Source organism: Leptopilina heterotoma, unplaced genomic scaffold (assembly GCF_015476425.1).
Source record: "Leptopilina heterotoma isolate Lh14 unplaced genomic scaffold, ASM1547642v1 Lhet_275, whole genome shotgun sequence".
In the NCBI taxonomy this organism is placed as follows: Eukaryota; Metazoa; Arthropoda; class Insecta; order Hymenoptera; family Figitidae; genus Leptopilina; species Leptopilina heterotoma.
The window spans coordinates 456,161-480,346 of NW_025110983.1; the positions used below are offsets into that span (position 1 = coordinate 456,161).

The following is a 24,186-nucleotide window of genomic DNA, read 5'->3' on the forward strand; positions in this document are numbered from 1 at the left end:
ATGGAATAAAGTTTACTGGAAAAATGAAATAACATAAAATTATTTTTAAAAAATACTTATTTAAAATACTTCTAACATAGATGATTTTAAATTATTCGAAAAAATGTTAACTTTATTAAAATTTTAAGATTTTAAAAATGAAAGTAAGTAAGAATTTTAATTTTAAATTTTAACCTCGATAGAATGCATACTTTTTATGATATTACAATTTTTTTTAACTTTGTATTAAAACTACTCTCTAATATCATACCCTTCCTTGTAAGTTTATTTACTCTACTAAAATAATATATTTTAATATTTTAAAAAAATTTTAATTTTTAAAATTCTAATTTTTAATTGAAAAATAAATTTAAAACTATAAAAAAAAGTGGGACTAACTCTGCTTAGGGTTGTAATTCAATTTTTAATAATAAAAATAAAATATATTTATTCTGCTCCTTTCGGTTAATTTTAAAAAAATGTAATTTTTACAGTTTTTCATAGACAAAAAAACTAATTGACATAAATATGGGTCTCGAGTTTATTTAAAAATTGTTAATTTAAATAATTATTAATTATTTACCCCTTTGGGTTATTTTTATTCTACTTTTAGTTTTATCCAAAAACAAAAATTCAATTTTTTAACTAAACACAAAGGCGTAAATAAATAATAAATATTTAAATTTACTTAATAATTTAAAAAAAAAACCCAAAGGTGTAAATAAATAACAAATAATTATTTATTTTTAATGCGAAAATAATAAATGAAAGTAATTATTTTTCATTATTTTCCATTAATAAAATAATAAATGAAAATAATTATTTTGAAATGAAATATTTATTTATTTATTTACGCCTTTGGGTTTAGGTAAAAAAATGAATTTTTTGTATTTTCGCGGAAAGAACCACAAAAGTACAATAAAAAAATTAATTTAGCTAAATTAGTTGTTTTCGTGCGTGAATAAATATTTTGTGTCAACACTTTTGCATGGTTGTATATAAATTGTTTTCTTAACGTTTCCCTTTTCCTTTAATTATTTTTATATCCTATATATATATATACTTAATATCAGACGCGTTGAATTTCGTTCAGTGTCGACTTCACATTATCACATTCGAGTGTAATGACCTGTGCTCTCTTAATCACGCAAGTAACGTCCTAAGTTCGATTTTTTTCCCTCCTGAACTTCTACACTTTTTCCTCTATTTTTTTTCTCTCTTATTCCATTATCAAAATTAAAAGCTCACATTAACTTTTGCATGCAGAATGCAATCGTAAAGTTTAAATTCAATTTCGTATTGTTTCTATTTCCTTAGTTTTTTTTTTTTTTTTTTTTTTTTTTTTTGAGAAATGAAAAATTAATGAATGAAAAATTTTATAAAGTTAAAAATAGAATGAAATTGAATGAAAAAGAATAGAGCGAGAATTATAAATGATATCAAGTAAAAAATAGTTCTATGGTGAGAAGCGCACTTTCCGCGTGTTGCGCCATCTGGGACGCATCTTTAAAATTGGAGCCTTTGGATTCACTCGGAGTGGTAACGTAAACATTCGAGTGTTTCATGTCCAACGTACTATACTATAGAATACGAGAATGTCGATATTACTTAGAAACAAATTTTTTTCATAAATAAATTACCTAAAATTATAAATATAAGTTACATAGTAACGTGTCAATAAGTATAAAACTATGTCTTGTCGTTGCGATTAAAATAACGATACTAACCAAATAAAGTATGAATAAATATATAATTAGAAATAATAAACAAAGTCAATGATAACTGCGATATAGAAAACAAAAGACTGATCAAAAGTTTAATTTTCTAATTATAGGAAAATAAATACGATTTGAATCTAAATTAAATAATTAATTATAATTAATAATTATTATCATTATTGAACACAATTTTACGCAAGTTGGAGTTGAACTTATTATAAGGGATCAAAGAAATCTAGTCTGTCAGTAAAGTTTATTAACCAATTTATTTTTCTCTTCTATTTTAATAAAAATGACTATAATTTTGTTCCAATCAAGTTTTTTTTTATTGACAAAGTTCATTTATTTAGAGTTTTCATTGGGTAAATTTAAGCTTTATTGATTTTATCAGTATTTACATATGCGGAGAAAGTATACGTGACTGTTTACACGTATCCCTATATAAAAAAGAAAAGTTTCCGACTCCACTTTACTTTAATGCTCTGAACATGAAATTTTCTCGGAGAAAAATTTTATTTCGCGTGCACTTTGCAATATAAAATTTTTTAACCAATAAACTCAAAATTAATTAGGGACAGTTTTCACGTGTCCAATATATACTTTACTATGGAAAAACGTCACACTGAATAACATGACCTTAAACGGCTGAATCTGAATGAAGAAATCTGAATTATCAAATTCAAATAATCAAATAAAAGAAATGAATGACGATTTTAAGAAACGATAAAAAATCATAACCTCGAAATTTCGTGAGCGTCACATTTTCAGATTAGAATTTAATTGTTGGGTAATTGTTAATTTAGAAATATGAAAGAATGAAAAGAGTAAAACTAAAAATTATACTTGTTTACTAAAAAGTAAGATTGAATACAAAACTCGAATATAATTTTGATAATAAAAACGGGTACAAAATACGTTGAGAACTTACCGAGATAGATTCGCCAAGGAACGTATAATTAATAGATCGTCTGGCCCATGATTGTCATTGGAAGCAAACTGCGCATGCGTCACTCTGACTCTCTCATTGGTAGAAAAAAGCGCGCTTATTTCAAATGCTTTAATATAAAAGAATAAAATTTAAAAAAGAATTTAAAAAGAAAATAGTAAAAAAAAAGTATACCTAATAATAATCGAAGAAAGTAATTGTTTTGAAGTTCAATAATAATATTTTCTAATCGACATCAATTTTTATAATTAAAAAATAAAAAGTGATAATAATAATATCGATAACTTCTATTATTTTATGAATAATAATAGTATTAATAATAAATGTTGAGATAAATTTTTGTAGAAAGACATATAATTTAAATAATAAAGATCTTAAACTTTTCTTTTTTGCCTAATGGCTTAATTATTAATAAAAATACTTATATTAATAATAAATATTAATAATAATATTTATACTTACTATTATTTTCGAAATTATAAATATAAAAATAATAAATTATTATTAAATAACTTTAACAGTATATATATAACGTATAATAAGAAAACATAAATTTTTTTCTATGTGAAAATAATATTTTTCTTTTCTTAAAATGAACTTAAAATGAGTAAAATTTTTATTATTTCAAAAAGTAGCAATTTGAGCAACACCATAAAAAGTAAAAAAAAAATTTAAGATGCCTACATCGTTGTCTGCCTTTATTTATTGTGAGATAAAAAAAAGGAAGCATTACTACGTTACAATATAGACTCATATATATATATGTATATGTATGTATATGTATAGTTTTATTCTTATGTATATGTGAAAGGCACTGGAAGCACAAGTGAATATTTAAAAAATAATTACCGTGCAGTAACCTCTCTGATAATTTTTATTCCGAAACAAAAATTCTTTTGTGAAATTATTTTTTGTTTTCCAACATTAATTTCTTGTATTTCAGTAAAAATATTTTTAAAAATTTTTTGTCGTTACCTATAAAAAAAAATTATTGCTATGAAAAATATAAAAATTTGAACGGAATTTAATTGAATATTAATTAAATAACAAATTAAACATTAATAATAATAATAATTTTTAAGTAGAAAAAATTATTTCACAAAAATTTTATATTTTTTGATATAAAATATAAAATGGAAAACACAGCCAGCTCATAGAAAATAAGGAATACATAAAATATTAAACTTTAAAATAAAATTAATAAAAATTTTAACATAAAGTTTAAAAATATAAGTTTAAAAATTTTCTTTTTGTTAAGAATGTTTTTTAGTTTATTTTTTCTCTAATCTTAGACAGTTACTCAAATTACGTTTGCGGACAGTAGATCATCCTCACTCACCCCCTACCCCTTCTCTTACTCCCACTCTTTCTCCGGTCTGAAAATAATATAAAAAAAAACAGCAAAATTCCTCACCAGAATAGATATGAGAAGCTAGAGTCTGTTAATATTCGTAAAATTTCAATTTTTAGACATCTTTCGCTAACATTTAACACACCTTTGAGTAGGTATTTTTAGATAATAAAATTCCTAATAACAATTGGTAGAAATATTAAGAAAAAAAATTTTTTTTTGAAAAAATTATTAAACTTTAAAAATCAAAATTTAAATGGCAAAAAAAATTTATTTTTTAAAAGTAAAAATAGAACAAATATTAATAATTATTAATATTAATAAATTTTTAATCTACTAAAATTTAAAATAATAAACAATAATTTATAAATAGAAAAAATAATTTTCCAAATGAATTTTAATTTACATTTTAGGTAAAAATAGAATTTTTATATTCAGTCTGTCGTTGCTTTACACCTTGTATTTAAAAAAAAGTGACATTTTTTGCACGATAAATTAGGACAAGTGTTAATGCCACAGGTCTATGAATGATTCATTATTAGAAAAGGAATAATTTTCAAGTCTCTTGTAATCCGATTTTCCATATTAGAGCGCTTCATTATTCCTCGCAAGTGGTTTTTTATTTAAAAAAAAAAAATCTCGTCACCATTTATAAATCATTTTTATTGTTGCGGACAATAAAATTTATTAAACAATATAATTTTGAAAAATTAAAATTAATAAAAAATTAACATAAAAAAAAATAAACAGAATAATAATAACAAATAATAATAATAATGTTAAACGAAATTTAAAAAAAATTTATTAATAATAATAATAATATAAGTAATATAAGCTCTTTTCGTAATAATGATAAAAAATGCAAGGGCCACTTTATTGTTATTTATTTTTATTATTATTTATTATTTATTTAATATTTACTTTATTGTCGATCATCAAATAAAATATCACTTTTAAAACAATTGAAAGACCCATAAATTGTGATATTTTAGTTAAAAAAAAAATAAATATGTAAATTTATAATGTAAATTAAATATGAATGGAAAAGAAAGTTTTACAACATAATAATCATTTGCAAGATGTGTTAGTAAAGAAAAATAAAATTATTCGCGTGGAATGTGAAAGATCAATGGAACACGTGAGTTGTACGTATTTATAAATCATTCTGAGGTCGACTGTATATTGTGAGTCATCAAAAACATTCATCCTCTCATAATGACACAATTTCTCAAGAAACAATCGTTTTTTTCCTATGAAAAAAAGAGGGAAGATATAAAGATGTTAGTCTGCTTCTAAATATAATAATGTATTAATTTCAATGTAAATCAAGAAGTCGAAATTTTTTTGGTTAATAGTCATTTTATTTGCAGGCTTCGCACTCATCTACTAAAACCAACTATTTACTATATACTTTTTTACGTTATACTACTATTTGGGTACTTTTTTTTTTATTTCAGCCACTAAAAGCTACTATTTCTGTTTTTTTCAAGAATTTACTTTAAAATCGCTAATACTAGAAATCAAAAAACTTCTAAAAAATTATAGTCTCAAATTCTTTAAAACGATTCAATTATTTTCAAAAAATATTCGAAATTCTATTTTCAATATCTAGTATTTTCATAAAATTTCGCATAAGAATTCAATTATTTAAAAAGAATTGATAAAATTCAATCATAATTCAATTATTTTAAAAAAATTGATAATATTCAACCAAAATTCAATTATTTTCATAAATAATAAAATTTCCACAGGAATTCAATTAATTTTGAATAGAATTTAAAAAAAAAATTCAAAAAAAAAGGAAATTAATTAATTATTTAACAAAATTTTTATACAATTCTTCACAATAATTCAATTACTTTCACTAATAATAACATTTTTCATGGAAATTTAATTTAAAAAAAAATTTTTTTTTGATAAAATTCTAAACAAGAATTTAATTATTTTCATAAATAGTAAAGCTCATCGAAGAATTTTAATTTAATTCTTTTTAAACATTTTAATAAAATTTTTCACAATAATTCAATTACTTTCATAAATAATAAAATTCTTCTCAGGCATTCAATTATTTTTGAAAATTTTTAATAAAATTGTTTACAACAATTCTATTATTTTCACAAATAAAATTTTATTTTCAATTATTGTTTTATTAATGTTTATTTTCATAACGAAATTAAATTATATTCATAATAAAATTCATGGCAGTATTTTAATTATTTTTAATATAATTTTACAGGAATTGATAAGAAAATGTAATTATTCTTAAAAATTCTTTGGAAGAATTAAATTATTTACAAAAATATTAGAATTTTTCACAGGAATTCAATTATTTTCAAATATTTTAATAAAATTGTTCGAAAGAAATAAATTATTTTAAATACAATTTTAATTAAATTTTTCTTGAAATAATTCAATTATTATTCTTTTAGATTTTAATAAAATTCTTTTTAAGAATTCAATTATTTAGGTAAATAATTTTTGGAAAAAATTCAATTATTAAAGATAAATAACAAAATTTTTCCCGAAAATTCAATTATTTTGAGGCATTTCAAAAAAATTCTTTGCAAAATTGAATTATTTTCATAAATAATAAATAACAATATTAATCACAAGAGTTCAATTATTTTTAAGAGTAATAAATTTTTTCTTGGAAATTCAATTATTTTAAAGATTGTAATAGAATTTTTTGTAAAATTTAATTATTTTTAAAAACTGCTTGCAATTCAATGATTTTCAATATCTAATATTTTTATAAAATTTTCAAACAGAATTCAATTATTTAAATAAATTTTTGTTAGAATCTTTGTAAGAATTCAATTCTTTTTATGAATAATAATTTTCCACAAGTCTTCAATTTTTTTTAAATAAAATTTTCATAATATTTATTATATTACCAAAAAATTAATTAAAACAATGTTTATAAAATTCTTATGAAGAATTTAATTATTTAAAAAAATAACGAAATTTTTCATGCAAATGCAATTCTTTTTAAACATTTTAATAAAATTTTTCGCAATAATTCAATTATTTTCATAAATAATAAAATTCTTCTCAGGAATTCAATTGTTTTTGAAAATTTAAATAAAATTCTTTGCAACTATTCAATTATTTTCATAAATAATAAAATTCATTGCAGGATTTCAATTACATTTAAAACAATTTTACAAAAATTGACCAAAAAATGTAATTATTCTTAAAAATTTAATTTCAATTCCTCGAAAAAATCAATTATTTAAAAAAATTTTTTTTTAAAATTCTTTGGAAGAATTCAATTATTTTCAAAAATATTAAAATTTTTCACAGTAATTCAATTATTTTTAAATATTTTAATAAAATTGTTTCAAAAAAATCAGTTATTTTAAATACAATTTTAATTCAATTTTTTTTTAAATACAATTTTAATTTAATTTTTTTTAAATAATTGAATTATTGTTTTAGATTTTTATAATATTCTTCCAGAGAATTCAATTAGGTCGATAAAAAAGAAAATTATACTGGAAAATTCAATTATTTTGAGGTATTTTATTAAAATTCTTTGCGAAATTCAAATATTTTCATAAATAACAATATTCATCACAGGAAATCAATTATTTTTAAAAGTAATAAATTTTTTCTTGAAAATTCAATTATTTTTAAATATTCCATAAAAATCTTTCGCAAGAATTGAATTATTTTCATAAATAATAAAATGCTTCTTAGGAATTCAATTATTTTCAAAAAAATTTATTAAAATGCCACACAGACATTCAATTATTTTCAAAAATTTTAATAGAATTCTTTGTAAAATTTAATTATTTTTAAATACTGTTCGCAATTCAATGCTTTTTAATATCTACTATTTTCATAAAATTTCCAAACAGAATTCAATTATTTAAAAAATTTTTTGTAAAAATCTTCTTAAGAATTCAATTCTTTTCATGAGTAATAAAAATTTCTCAGAAATTCAATTATTTAAATTAGAATTTTTTATAAAATTAGTCGAAAGAAATCAATTATTTAAAATTTTTTATAAAATTTTAAATAAAATTTTAAAATAAAAATAAAATATTAAAATAAAATTTTTAAATAAAATTTTTAAATATTCTTTCATGAATAATAGAATTCGTTACAATAATTCAATTTATTATCAGGAGAAGAAAGAAATAAATATTGTTTATGAAAATTAGGAAAAAGTATAAAAAATAAAATATAGAATGGAATTTTTCTCAGTTTTGTGAAGTGTCAAAAACGAGTTTTTTTTTTGGTCGTCAAGTTTAATTTTTCGACAGCTACTTTTATACTACTTTTTTTTAGTTTGAAAACTAATTTTTGCTACTTTTTTACAATTAATTATCGAGTAATTATTATTATTATTATTAATTATTATAAGTCTGTATTAACCATTATTGGCCATTAGCCATATTAATAGCCATTAGCCATTAATCAGTAAAGGCCATTTTCCATTAATAGCCATTATAGCACTTAATTGTTAGTAAAATCGTTTCTGAGGTCTAGACTAAGGTCTACATCGATTTTCATAAATCCCACATCAAAATTATTTGTGTCTGCATGTTTATCAACTCAGTGGACAATCTTGTGGTGAACATAAAAATTTTAAAATCATCTAAAACTTCTGTTTGATTTTTATCCAGCATTTCCGCTTTCTTGGTTCTCAATTCCACGCATTTTTTTTTTATGTTTTTCATTTGATGGCCTCCATGTCCAACTGAGAAAGCACTAAACTAATAGAACCCTCGCTTTTGCTGACGCTTAAAAACTCGATGTACTGCCTCTCTCGAATGCTTTAATCTCTCTCTCTCTCGTTTTCTCTCCTTCTTCCACGATGTTCTGTGTGGTACTGCAAAATGTATTTTAGAATTTTAGCATCACCCGCAGAATCTGCGGTGATAAAAAAAGAAAAATCTTTAGTTTCCACCACTGAGATAAGATTTGTAACATATTTTTTGCAAAAATAAATTTTTAAAAAATTTTTTATTCACGCACTATTACTGTTTTTGTTGGAATCAATATATTTTTATCAAATTTTGTTTTATGGTAAAAAAGAATACAATTTGTAAATAATTAGTAAGAAAATTTTACTTATGTTCCGTTTTTAAGATTTTTTTTCAAAATTAGAAAAAAAAGTTTTTTAATTTTCTAAGGTAAAATTGCAAAATTGTTGAGATATGAAATAGAATTTTAATTTTATAGTTTTTAAATCATTAGAAACTCAATTACTTCTTATCATCTTGACACGAATCCAATCTGATCTCATGATAAGAAGAAAATATTTCTTGTTCTGCATTAAGAAGTAAGACAGGAATTAAGAGAACTTTAAATAACAATAAATTCAATTTAAATCCGTAGTGAAAATCTATTTACATTTCAGTTTTTAATTTTGTTGAAAAATATTCTTTTACTATTTTATTTCATTAAATTTTTATTTTATTAAGAAGACTAAGAAAATTTTATTAAAACACATAATAAATCTTTTTTATTTTATTTTTATTTTATTTTATTAATTAATAAAATAAAATAAAAGAATTTTACTAAAATACTAAATAAATCTTTTAAATCAATTTTTATTTTTTCTAATTTTATTTTATTAGATAATAAAATAAAATAAAAATAAAAATTTATTTTCATCATTTTTTTTTCTATATTACTTAAAATATTTTATGGTACGTTAAAATCAATATAAAGTTAATAAACTGATGGTTATAGTATTAGAGTAAAATATTTTCTGATCTATATTCTATTGCAGATGAGAAATTAATCTTTGAAACAAATTTTTTCTTCACTCCCTTATTCTTGTTCCGTATCATTTATCCCCCTGCAAAAGATAAAGTAGTATTTCGATGTAAGACCCTTGGGTGTGATTTCTCTCCATTTATATTGTACAAGCAATGACTGCAACTTAAAATATAATATATTTTCATACAAAATAGCTTGAAGAAAAATCTTTTCTTTCTGAAAAAAATTTCTCGATTTTTACTGAGCAAAAAAAAATAATAATCAAAAATGGTAATAAAATTACAAAAAAAAAATTTTTTTTATGATTATAAAAATTATTTCAGAGCAATAATTTTTTAAATTTAAAGCAAATTATTTTTAAAAATATATAATAATATTTTAATAAAAAAAATAATAATAATAATTTAATAAAAAAAATAATAATAAATATTATTTAATAAAAAAATAAATATTTTAACAAAACAATTTTTTTTCCATACAAAACATTAATTTTTTTCAAAATGAATTTTTAAATTCCATTGGTCGCAAAGAGAACGCAAAGAGAACGTAAAGAAAAATGAAAAATCCAGTTTTAAAATTTTCGGTTAAAAAAAAATATGCTTTCTGTAGAGAGCAAAAATTGCAGGAAAATTTGTAGAGCGAATAAAAAATCAGATAAAAAAAATTTTTTCTTTTTTTTTATTTTGCCAAAGTGAAGTTATTCTATTGTGTAATGAATACGAGATGCTGGATAAATCATGTATAGCTACTTAGAGTTTTCATTATTACCTTCTTTTAAAAAAAGTATATATACACAAGTATGTTAGAATCTACTTCACTGAATTGTTCGAAAAGTGAGTCTCAAGTTGTTCTAAAGACCCTTTTTGATCATAAAAGTTGTTTTTTCTTTTTTAAAAGATATTACAAATTTTTTCGCTGTTATTTAGTTTATTAATTTATAATTGCTATTTACGTCTTTATATAATTATTTTAATTTATTTTCATTTAATCTTTTTAATTTTATTTATTAATTATTATTTTTTCATTTATTTTTTTTTATTTATTATTTTTCCATTTGTTTTTATTTATTTATTATTTTTCCATTTATTTTTATTTATTTATTTTACTTATTTTATTTATTTCATTTATTTATTTTATTTATTTATCTATCACATTTTTTTATTATCTGCCATTTTGAATTTCTAAATTCTGATAAAATATTTGCATACAGCGACCTCCAAAACACTCGATTGACAAGTTTTGACTGAGATTGACAAATTTTTTAAAATCCTTCCGCCATATTGAATCCGCTATTTTGGATTTTTAAATTCTGTTGACAAATTCGAATTCAGTGACCCCAGAAATCCCCGAGTGGTGAATTTTAAATGATTCTAATCAAGTTTTTAATTTTCTTTCGCCATATTGAATCCGCCATTTTGGATTTTTAAATTCTGTCATTTTAAACAAAAATTTATGTTTAGCAACTTTTAATTCGTAAAAGTAATGTTCTAAGCAATTTTATTTTAATTTTTCTTAAAATTAATGTGCTTGGACACTTTAGTTTAAATTTTTTCTTCCGCCATATTGAAACTGCCATTTTAGATTTTTAAATACTGTTATTCTAAACAAAAAGTAATGTTTAACAACTCTTAATTCTTAAAATTAATGTTCTGAGAAATTTTAGTTTAAATTTTTTCTTCCGCCATATTGGATTCGCCATTTTTGATTTTCAAATACTGTTATTCTAAAGAAAAATTCATGTTTAGCAACTTTTAATTCTTATAATTAATATTCTAAGCAATTTTAGTTTAATTTATTTCCGCCATATTGGATCCGCCATTTTGGATTTTTAAATACTGTCATTCTAAACAAAAATTAATGTTTAGCAACTTTTAATTTATAAAAATAATTTTCTAAACAATTTTAGTTATAAAAAATTAAGTAAAAGCATTTTAAATTTTGAATTATTATTATTATTATTATTATTATTTTAGTAGAATATTATTATTCTTAATATTAATATTAATAGTTGTAATATTATTATTCTTATTGATTTATTTACTACAAATTACAATTTTGTAAGTAAAAAAAAATTACTTATAAAGTCACTTGAGATTTCAATAGACTAAGCGCAGGTTTATGTTACATTGTGTTTATCCTCCTCAATTTATCAGAATACATAGATGAAGTGAAGGGAGGAACATACGGGATTTAGTATGAACAGACTAATGTTTACATTGATGTTGTCACAGTGTTGTGTATATGGCGGTCCAGACTGCGGAGGTTGCAGCAGGCGCCATGAGCATCGATCTGATCCACCTAGAACCTTGGTTCTGCTTTTCATCCCCATCTCGCCTCCCCTTCTCAATCTTCTCTCTCTCTCTGTCTCTCTTTTTCCCCTTTTATATTTGCTTTCAGAAAAAAATTAGCTCAGATTGCTTTAACATTTTTCCACTTCTATTTTTTTTCCTTTACTTTCCACCATTACTCCTTTTTTCTCTGTCAATAAAATAAAAGAAAAGATTTCTATAATTTGATAAAAGGTGAGGAGAGAGAAAGAATAATGTCAATTACAACTTTTGTAATTGTCTTATCAAGATTAAGGAAACAAAGTTTTCCAAATGTGACACAGTGGCCCATTTGAGATTTTTTTTTTTTTGGCATGCAAGCCAGAAAAAGGGGTTGAATTTTGATAAGAGAGCTGCTCGGGGAAACATGGTGAGAGCGTTTTCCGATAACGCGCGCGTGACCTTTCAATTTAGTTCTTAGTTGGGGGAGTATTATATTTTCAGGGGGACGTTGTGACTTTTAAAGTAGCTTAATTCATTTTATTTGTTGACAAGTTTCTAAGGAATTTTATTATTATTCACCTAATTTCCCTGCTTGCTTTGAAAGTTTATACAAGAATGATATTGAATTTCTAAACAAGATAAAAAAGAAACAAAATTTGTTTCCTTCCTGTTTTTAATTTGCAGCTTATCTAATTTTAGCAAGTTGTATATGGCTATCGTATTTCCTATCGTTACAGAATTAATAAAATTATAATTAGTTATAAAATTGACTTAAATATTTTCTGTTGATCGTTGCCAAGATACATTTCAATTTACAGTACTTGCAGAATATTTATTCTGGTCATTGGGGTCTATTTTTAATGTCAAAGGATTTAAACACATTTTTGAGCATTTATTTAATGCGAAAACCTGTAATGCGCATGTATTTGATGTAAAAGCATCTACTGCGCATGTATTCAATGTGAAATCATCTACTGCGCATCTATTTAATACGAAAATATCTACTGCGCATCTATTTGATTTGAAAAAATTTTCTGCGCACCTATTTGATATAAAAAGATCTACTGCGCATATATTTTATTTGAAATGATCTACTGCGCATCTATTGAATGTGAAAACATTTACTGCGCATCTATTTAATGTAAAAATAACTACTGCGCATGTATTATACATAGAAAAGTCGAAAATGTAATAATACTATAGAAAAAGACCTACTGCTCATGTATTATACATAGAGAAGTCAAATGCGTAATAATACTATAGAAAAAGATCTACTGCTCATCTATACGGACCGTAGGGATCTATTGCGCATGAATAGTAATGATAAAAAGTATACTCTGCATTTCCAATAGCCATAGGGTTTTATTGCGCATATGTAGTACGCAAAATGATCTGCTGCACATGTATACTGACAAGGGATCTACTGCGCATCTTTAACACTCAAAGAGTGGACATTTGCAGTTTTAAGAAAGATCTACAGCGCATATAAACGAAGAACATGAATAATACTCAAAGCGATAAATTGTTCACATTTCATTACTAAAGTTATGATCTCTTCGGCATCAATTGCAATAATTTAATAATCTACTGCGCAAGAATATTACCCAAAAAGATCTACTGCGCATATTTTACAATTAATCGTGATCTATGGCGTATTTTTACATTCATAAATAATGATATACTTAACAATTAAAATAATACTGTAATCGAATTAAAAGTTTGCTTATTAGGATCTATTGCGCAGGTATAATATCAAAAAAGATTTACTGCGCATATTTTACAATTTGTCATGATCTACGGCGCCTTTTGAGATTCACTAATGATCTATTTATCAATTAAAATAATACTGTTTATGAATTAAAAGTTTGCTTATTAGAATCTATTGCGCATGTTTACTATCCAACTAAGATCTACTGCGCATATTTTACCATTTATCGTGATCTATGACGCATGACTTACATATAACAATGATCTATTGAACAATTAAAATAATATTGTACAGGAAGTAAAAGTTTACTTATTAGGATCTATTGCGCATAAATACGATCCAAAAAGATCTACTGCGCATATTTTATAATTTATCGTGATCTATGGCGCATTTTTACATTCATTAATGTTCTACTTAACAGTTAAATATCACTGTATGCGAAGTTAACTTCGTATACAATAATATTTGCTTATTAGGATCTATTGCGCATGTTTACTATCCAACTAAGATCTACTGCGCATATTTTATAATTTATCATGATCTATGACGCATGACTTACATTTATCAATGATCTACTGAACAATTAAAATAATACTGTGTATGAAGTAGAAGTAGAATATCAAAGATAAAATATCAAAGATGATCTACTGCACATATTTTATAATTTCACGTGATCTATGGCGCATGTTTACATTCATCAATTATTTATACTGAAATTGAAATAATACCGTATAAGAATTAAAAATTTGCTTATAAGGATCCATTGCGCATGTGAATTAGCACTTGAGATCTACTGCGCATTGTTCGTGATTTTTCATGATCTATAGCGCAGGTTAACATTAATTTAATAATCTGCCAGTGATTTAAAGTAATTCATTCGCACAGGATATTAAATATAGTGCATAGAAATTCATTTTTTGCCCATTTCGGTGATCTATTGCACATATAAATTATCCAAAAAGATCTACTGCGCATTGTTCGCGATCTATAACGCACGTTAACATTCATTTACAATCTCCTAGAGATTTATAATAATACCCAAAAGATATTAAATCTGATAAATAGGAATTAAATTTTTTTTGCCCATTTCGGTGATCTATTGCGCATATAAAAAGATCTACTGCGCATGTACATGAAAAAGGGAACTTTTCTTGCTAAAGAAGAAAAAAACACTTTTTCTTTTAAATCGAATATTTTTTTTTCGTTTCCGAGGGAAGATAAGAATTGAATTAGAAAAATTTGTAATGATATAAATTTGAATGTTGCATGTTGAAAAAAAGGAAAAAATTATTAGATAAAAGAAAATTTCTTGATGTTCACGGTATATTGGATTTTTCATTAAAAACATATGTATAACTGGAAAGCGGAACGAAACAAGACAAATTGTGCGCTCGGGTGGCACTTATTTAAAATATTCAACGACCCTCGTACACTAAAGTGGGAAAAACCCCTTTTCTATAAACATGAGAAGAAAAAGTATTGTGGTGCATTTTAAAAAGAATGGAATTTTGTTTTTTGTTTATCAAAATTTATAAAAGAGAAATGAAAAATAGTGAGAAAAAAAAAAATTAGTATAAATATATAAATTTTAGAAAATAAAATTGTAATTAAAATGAAATTTAAAAAATGTACTAAAATAAAACGTTTTTAATTTAATTTGAAAATTATTTAATTTTCAATTTACTTAGAAATTATTTTAAATGAATGAAAATTTTCAAGTAAAAATAATAATGAAAAATAATAATATAGAATAAAAAAAAACAATAATAATTGATTAAAGGAAAAGAATTTATTTATTAAATTTATTTAATTAATTTAATTGATAATAAACATTAAAAATAGTTGCAATAATAATAATGACAAATAATAATTTGCAATAAAATTAGTAATAATCAATAAATGAAAAATTAGGATTTTTATTTATTTTCAATTCGTAATATTGTTTTCAAAAAAGTGCAACAGTGGATTTTAAAAACAATATGTTTACTTTGAGAGAAAGAGAACGGAAATTATTTACCAATCGGAAATGGAAGCATTTTTCTTCAATTCTATTTTCAACATTCATGGAATAAAGATTGTTTTTTTCAACTTTAAAAAAAAATCACAAGAGCAATTTACCTTGTGCGCCATTTTAAAAGTCGATTTGCCAGGAATTGAACCGAGGAAAGAACGAAAATTGTTGGCGTTACTGAAAGGGAGGGGGCGGGGGGTAGACGCTCTTTTGACATTTTAAAACCCTTTACCCAAGGGTACTGTGACTCACACTTTCACACAAAAGCACTTTTCGTTCAAAAGTGAAAAAAAGAGAAAAGAAAAAAAAAATTTTTTACCACAAAACAATTATTTTAGACGTGAAAAAAAAAATTAGCACTTTCATTTTTTTCTTTATTTTTTACGCTTTTTAACTAAAAATATAAAAACTTTATTTTTAATTTATTAACACTATTTTTTAATAATTTCCTAATAATTACTTTTTATTAATTAATAATTTTTTTTAATTGTTAATGTTAAATTTAATTTTCGGATTTTTTTTTTATTGCTTTATTTGTTTAATTTATTGTTTTTTTTTATTTATTTTCTTCTTTATTTAAATTTTTTTTTTTTGAAAGAAAAGTTTGTGACAAGTTTTTTGATAGTGGTGCGTCAAGGAAGGGAAATGTTTTAAGGAAATTTAATGTAAGAGCAAGTTTTGTTTATAGAAGAAAATTAACGAGAATTCCTTTGGCTTGTGACGAGTAATTTTGGATGGTGAGAAGTTAGTTTCAGGTCAAACGCCTTGGGGTATTATTCTCCGTAGACCATTTTAGGTAGTTTACATGCTTCATCAATTACTGGCACTTTGAGGCTCCTCAAGGAAAGTTTAAAGTTGTTTGGCGAGACTAATGCACACTGAAATCTTATTTAAAAAAAACTTTACTCCCTTTAATTTAATTTCAAAATTAGGCTGAGAATTTAATAGCCACCGAGATTTTCTTCTTTTTCCATCTTTCACTTCAGCTAATTTTTAAAAGCTTTTAGCGTTAAAATAAAACTTCTTTTTTTTCTCTATAAAATATTTAGCCCGCCAAATTAGATTTGCCATTTCGAATTTTTAAAAACTAACATCAGATTCGTAATCAGCGACCTTGAAAACCCCCGAGTAACATATTTCATGCGTATCCGTTGAATTTTTAAAAATAAAGCCGCCATATTGGATCCGCCATTTTGAATTTTAAGAATCTGATATCAAATTCGTAATCAGCGACCCCAAAAACCCCCAAGTGACGAGTTTCAGGCAAATTGAATCGATTTTTAAAAAAGTCGTCCGCCATATTGGATCCGCCATTTTGAATTTTGGAAAACTAAGTTTCGATTTACAATCAGCGACCTTATAAACCCCTAGATATCCAGTTTTATAAAAATGAAACGATATTCTATTAAACTCGTCGTCTTATTGGATCCATCATTAAAAAAGTTTAAGGGACGATCCAACTTAAGGAGCCTAAAAATAGCTGTTTTCCAAGGAACTGTTTTTAAAAGGAAAAAGTAACTTAGACCTCTGGGCTTTTTACGATTTTTTTGTATTTATTCAAAGTGTTCATAAAAAGTTCTTCGCTAAGAAAAATTAAAATGCACTCGAGTTAAAATAAATTATCAACATCTTGACTTTCAAAGCTGTGGGAAGAATTTTAAAGTTTGCATAAGTAGTTTCTATTTGAAGTAAGAATGTTAAAAATTTTTGCATCTTCAGAAAAATATCAACATGACAATTAAGGATATACTGAAATGTTTAAAAATGATTATTAAGGAAGTAAAGATCAAACACGAAGCTGGAAGAAATGATGTTAAAGAAGGTGAAAAACAAAGCAGCGAAGAAAGCTTCCAAGTGAACCCAATGAGTAAGGTTACAGTGGAGGTCAGCGAGGATCATCAAGGTCGCAGAAGGTACGATTTATGCTGCACTTTTGGGAAATCTTCCTAAAGTGGCAAAACCAGAGGTTGTGAAAGCAAGACACACCAAGAAAGGAGGGACGTTCTTATCAAAATTAATGGTAATTCAGACAAGAAGTCGTTCAACAAGGGAGGTGACAAAGGTGGTTAGAGATTTAGATAGCGTTTAGATGGTAACTGTCAGACAAAGATAAGAAGCCTGATAGCCTTACGGAATATTAAGGAGGATCCTGATTTAGAAGGCCTAAAAACATTTTTTACAAAAGGGTCACTCGGCAACTCTGGCTTCTGGCTTATCCTACTAATTTACAATCACGGTTGGGGGACAATTGATAGAGGGAAATTTTAATTTTTAGATCTCTAACACTTTCTCTACTACTAATTAGCGGATTGACACACTTTTACCATTACTAGTGGGTCACTAGCAACTCTGGCTTCTGACTTATTCTACTAATTAACGATCACGGTTGGGAGATAATTCCGACAGATGGCTTGACGATTCGCATCGTCACATTGCATAATGGTAGCAATTCCGATCATCAAGATGAAAAAGAAGAAATACAATTAGCGTCTTAAGCTAAACCAGTTGCAATTCTGTTTTCAGTAATGCTTCCAAAATACCATCCTTTACAAGTATTCAGAGTATTTCTAGAGTACTAAGAGTATTACTGCCTGGCCTAATCAAAAATGGAATCTTGGTGACAATTTCTCATCATTACGATCACTAGGGATACTTAAAAAGATCTTGTAAGGCGGTGGACAGATTAGCTGCGTGCTTTAAGTGCGGAGAAGTCGATCATAAATTCGTAGACTGCAAGAGGAGACCAAACTCTTCTTATGAAAAAATTATTGCAGTTCATGTGTCATAGCAGAATTTAGAGTATCTAAGGTGTTTGGGTCACCGTCAAGGAAGCAAAGAAGACTCTCGCAAGGACAACAAGAAAATAGGTCAGAAAGTTTGTCAAAAGTATAATCGCGCTAGGGAATTCCACAAACCTATATCTATTAAGGTTTATATCCTGGCGCAAGTTCTATGGAGTAAAAAACAAACTCTAAATGTGGATCCAACTCTAAAGATAGTGGTTTTTAGTGGATCGACCTGAACAAGGGGATCAACCTTAAAAAAATTTAATTCTCGTTTCCCCTGGTATCTATTTATTGAGCCTCAACCTCCAACGAGTGTTTTTAACAAATGCTTGGTCCTAGAATTCAAACAGTAGTTGACACCAAAACCACCAAAAGGAATTGCAGGTTATTAGTTGATGCTAGCAAGCTGAACAATAATGGGACGCAATATAAATTGTGTAACATGCCATTACGAAGTTTTCTACATCTGCCTAGAATTTGGTGATGGACCCCGAAAATGACCGAAGGTTTCCGAGGGTGCCAATCGCCAAATACTCAAGGCAGACGCAGAAAGTATGTAATGCCACGTTACAATTTGTTCCGGAAAGCCTAATTCCAGTAAGTTAATAGAAAGGAGGCGAAAATCATAATAGGACTGTGCTATGTCTCAGGAGGAAACTAAACATACCCTAAATTGTATATATTTAAATTGTCCGGCATCGATGATTCATACCTGATTTATTCACAAAGCGGAAGTCTCTGATAGGGACAGTGTCTAAGAAAGAGGAACTTTATATTGAAATTAAATTATTAAAGTTTTATTTGAATCATTTACAATTAGAATGAGAGTGAAAGAGTAGATCCAGATGTCTTCAAGTACACTGAAGCAAAAAACTTTATGGATTATATCGAGAAGTTAAATGGGGACAAATTTAAGAGTATTAGTAACTTATCTTTTAAAATTATTCTTAGAGTCGTAGACCCATCAAGCGATACCTCCTTCAGTGTAAGGTCGAGGAAATGACTTTATTTAGCGGAAACAGACAATGCAGTAGATTTCCCTCAAATTATTTTCGGGTCAGCCAAAATGAAAGGGTCGGAGTCCCGGTGTCGATGCAAATTAGATTGAACACCCCTCAGCCTAGGAGTGATCGAATTATTCATTTGACGTTAATGTCCAGGTAATGCAGTCCTTAGAAAAATAGAAATGTGCTTCGTAGTAGAAATTATCTCCTTGAATGAATCTGACTAAGACGAGACTCGAAGATGGCACTTGGTACTTGAAGAAGTTTTCTGAACTGGAGTCGAAGAAAAAACTTGATGACAGTACACAACTAGTTAACTTGGTGGCGGTGGCTGAACTGACACGAAGAACGGAGGTATCTGATTAGACGATGATTTCTGGATTGGTTAACTTAAAGGCCTTTCCTGGTATTAATGAAGAACTTAAAAATTATTAAAGAAGATTATTATTAAAAGTTACACTTTATCATACAAATGTTACAAAGAGACTGCCTGATTATTCTTCCTCTCTTGGATTTCTCGACTTGACCCTCTCTTATGGTGGGGACAATAACTTTATACCTGTAAAATAAAGGAACCTTCCGGAGAGGGAGACCATAGTTTCAGGTCATATTTATTTTCATTAGGTATGAAGTTTAGGATTAGGTAAACCATTTTAAAGATGGTTTCATCAACAGTTACGGTCGTCTAGACATGTGCACGAGGATGCAAAAAGATAAACAAACAAACAATAGGCAAGGCTCTCAATAAAAGTATAATAAGAATGGGCCTATTATTCTCCAACGTCTAAATGCAATGTTGTCAACTGAATGTTAACCCAATATTATAGACAACTTAAGGGTCAGTTTCTCCAACTCCGATTAAAAGTTAATCAATGATAAAATCCTTAACTGACCAATCATGGGCGGTTAAAATGACTTTAATCATTAATTAACTTTTAATCGGAGTTGGTGAAACTGACCCTAAATATATTTACATATAATTTTCATCAGTTAAAAATTAATACATGCAACCAAAAAATAAACAAAACTTATATGCAATTCACTAACACTTGGATTGTCGAATTTGGCGAGAATGGCACCTTTCATATAGTTCCTTACAATAGAACAAAATGTAAATGCCACCTTCTTTACTTGCTTTCTGGGTCAGCATTTTCTATTGATTTAATTTGGGCGCGTTTAGTCCCTGTATTAGGTACGTGACTAACCCTTTAGGAGGGTGACAAAACATTGATGATCATAGTTGGTATTTGTTCCCAGGCGTAAGATTATTCAATGTTGCTTCTGCAAGAAGAGGATTCAGATTTTAACTTTACAAAATATTATTTTATAAATGGAAAATATAATCACGTCGCAATGACGTGACAAGTATGAAAATTGTGGGATCTCCCAAATGCCGTAAGTGTGGAAAGGAGAATAAAACCATTATTATGTTCTTTGTTACCGTCCCGCTCTTGTGAGGGAGTGTGAAATATTTCCTCCTCGGGAGAGAATTTTATCGCTAACAGAAGTGATGCTAAAATCTTTTTGTTCTCGAAAGGAATTGCGGTTGTAGTCGTAATCCCTTTGCATTCCCTAAATTACTACATTTAGGGAATGCAAAGAGATTATCCAAGCGTTACTGTCTGCATTTTTCCTCTGACCATAATCTAATTTCTAAATAATAATAACACGAAATAAATTTCTATGCACCGTTTCCATGTTTCTCGCACCACCTCAACTTTAAGTTGCGTGCAGCTTAAAATACTAAAAGTAAAATATAAAAATTTGATTTAGTCCTATGTGGGCGAGGTTCATTATAAAAATAACTATTTCATTAAAGTATGTCACTTTTGTGTACAAAGAATTAATTAATTTCGTCAAGTTGTCCCAAATAGAGAAATTGATATTCGTTCTAATTCGAAAGCGCGACATTGATCCCCTTTTTACTCTTATTGTCGACGATAAATAATTAATTACAACCTTTTCAGCGAGAGTTCTCTCTGAATTGTTGAATTTTTATTTGTACTTTAACAGAGATATAATTAGTTGTCACTCGTCATATACATTAATTTTGTCTCCTTTCCTTGAAACTGATCTTCCTTCCTGGTATAAAAATAAAAGTTTTATTCTTCAAAGGGAAATCAATTCTTTTTTTTTGGTCCAAAAGCTTTCTGAACCGAATAGTTTCTTTGAGATAAAAATCTTTTTTGATTTCTTAAAAAAAATTTTGTTAGAAATTGAATTTATGTGAAATATTATCAAAGTGCTTACTCTTTTCATTTTTTTGCAATTTTTGGTTTTTTTGTTCTATCTTTAGATTCTATATATGACGAATGTTCGTATATCGAGAATCTCCAATAGGTAAACATGACCGAATTTAAAAACATTATCATAAAATTTCCCTTTGGAGATGTTACACTTGAAATGTTCTACTTTCAATAAAAATAATATTTCACTGCAATAAAATATATATTCAGAGAGTCCTTTTAAAAATATTTGATATTCTCCGTAAGAGAGAATTTACAGGGAATGAAAAGTCGAGAACACAAGTAAATATAAGCAAAAAGAGAATCAAAAACATTTCATTTAGATTTTATTTTCATCATTTATATTTTATCCTAAATAGTTGAATTACATTAAATTCCAACGAGTTTGAGAACTGTGATTTAATTTAAAGATAAATTTTGCATAGGGGTCTTTGTCTCGACCAGATTTGTCATTTGCAAGTGAGAGCGACAAAACAATTCCGCTTTGTTACATTCTCCAGTTACTTCAGTCGGGAATGTTTTGGACTTTTGCCAAAACGCTGATGTTTTGAGTTTTCAACAAAAAACTTATCGCTATCTTTAACAGTAATTAAAAAAAAAGTTTCTACTATCTACAAATATATATATATAATTATCAGTTGGGAACTTTTGTCCTCAACTATAGTGGAGATTTTTTTATCAAACTACTTTTATCGTAATTACTTTTTCATTAACTCTTTTTTGCTGTTTCACTAAACTATATGGTGTTTCATTTATCTTTAGATTATTTTTAGGTTTAGGATAACTTTTAGTTTGCTGTGACAATTGGGGTACTTTCCCTTACAGATTTCGTGGGAGGTAGAAAATCTGCTCTATCGGATACCAGGGAAATCCCGCATTAAAGTTTTTTTGAGGTTGACCCCCTTGTTCTGGTTGATCCACTAAAAACCACAATCTATTGAATTGGACCCACATTTAGATTTCGGTTTTTTTACTCCATAGAACTTACGCCAGGATATAAACTTCATAGATGAAGGTTTGTGGAATTCTCTAGCGCAACTATACTTTTGCCAAACTTTCTGACCTATTTTCTCGTTGTCCTTGCGGAAGTCTTCTTTGCTTCCTTGACGGTGACCCAAAGACCTTGGCTACTCTAAATTCTGCGATGACACAGTTAGTGGCTGCAATAATTTTTCCATAAAAAGAGTTTAGTCTCTTCTTGCAGTCTACGAATTTATGATCGACTTCTCCGCACTTGAAGCACGCAGCTGATCTGTCCACCGCCTTACAAGATCTTTCTAAGTATCCTTAGTGATCGTAATGATGAGAAATTGTCACCAAGATTCCATTTTTGATTAGGCCAGACAGTAATAGTCTGAATACTTGTAAAGAATGGTATTTTGGAAGCATTACTGAAAACAGAATTGCAACTGGTCTAGCTTAAGACGGTAATTGTATTTCTTCTTCTTCATCTTGATAATAGGAATTGCTACTATTATGCAATGTGACGATGCGAATCGTCAAGCCATCTGTCGGAATTGTCTCCTTCAACCGTGATCGTTAATTACTAGGATAAGTCAGAAGCCAAAGTTGCTAGTGACCCACTAGTCACGATGAAAGTGTGTCAATCCGCTAATTAATAGTAGAGAAAGTGTCAGAGGTCTGGACCCCAAAGATCATTTAAGGAATAGTAAAAATTTACGATATGCAGGATAAATTTTCCCTTCTTAGGATCCAGAAATTACTAATCACCACAGATGTAGTTTAGTAATAATAATGTTTATACAAATTCTGTATTTTTTCAAACAAATAATAATCACTTTAAAAAAGCGGGAAAAAATGATGTCCTTAGACATTAAAGAAGGAAAGTACTTGCGGCAGTTAATTATTTCAGCTAATTGAGTAAAAAAGGGTACTTAAAATAGAAGCTGTAATAATCTGCTGCTTTTTGTAATGGGTATGAAAATTAGAAAGTAGAATAAGAGACTCTTGAATTTTAGACTCTCTTGCCTTTTAATGAAATGGAAACGACGTAATAACGACCCATAAACTTAAAAGACGTAACGAACCCAAGATGTTTAAAATTTAAATCACCTCAGGTGCCATGTGATGCTACATTTTGTATGCAAATCGCAAATTTAAATAACTTATCATACTGGCATTATTTCTACTACTACTTATTATAGTTATTTTCTTTTACTACTATTGCGAACATGATTATAAATAATATTATTATTACCATTACTAATACTATTATTTCTATCACTGCTATTACTATTACTACTGTTAATAATATTAATATTAATATTCTTACTAATATTATTTCTATCACTGCTACTACTATTACTGCTTTTCTCATAATTACTAATATTTTTACTATCCAGAAGTGGTTGCTACAGATAAATTGGTGTTCTGTTTTATCGACCGCGGATAATTACCGACCGCGGATAACTAA

General features: G+C 26.4%; 1 protein-coding gene across 2 annotated transcripts in view; it reads left to right on the forward strand.

Moving 5' to 3' along the window:
• The window catches only part of LOC122503948 (calcium uniporter protein, mitochondrial), an 86,554-nt gene that overhangs the window by 1,165 nt on the left and 61,203 nt on the right, over positions 1-24,186 (forward strand). The gene's annotated exons all lie outside the window — the stretch shown is intronic.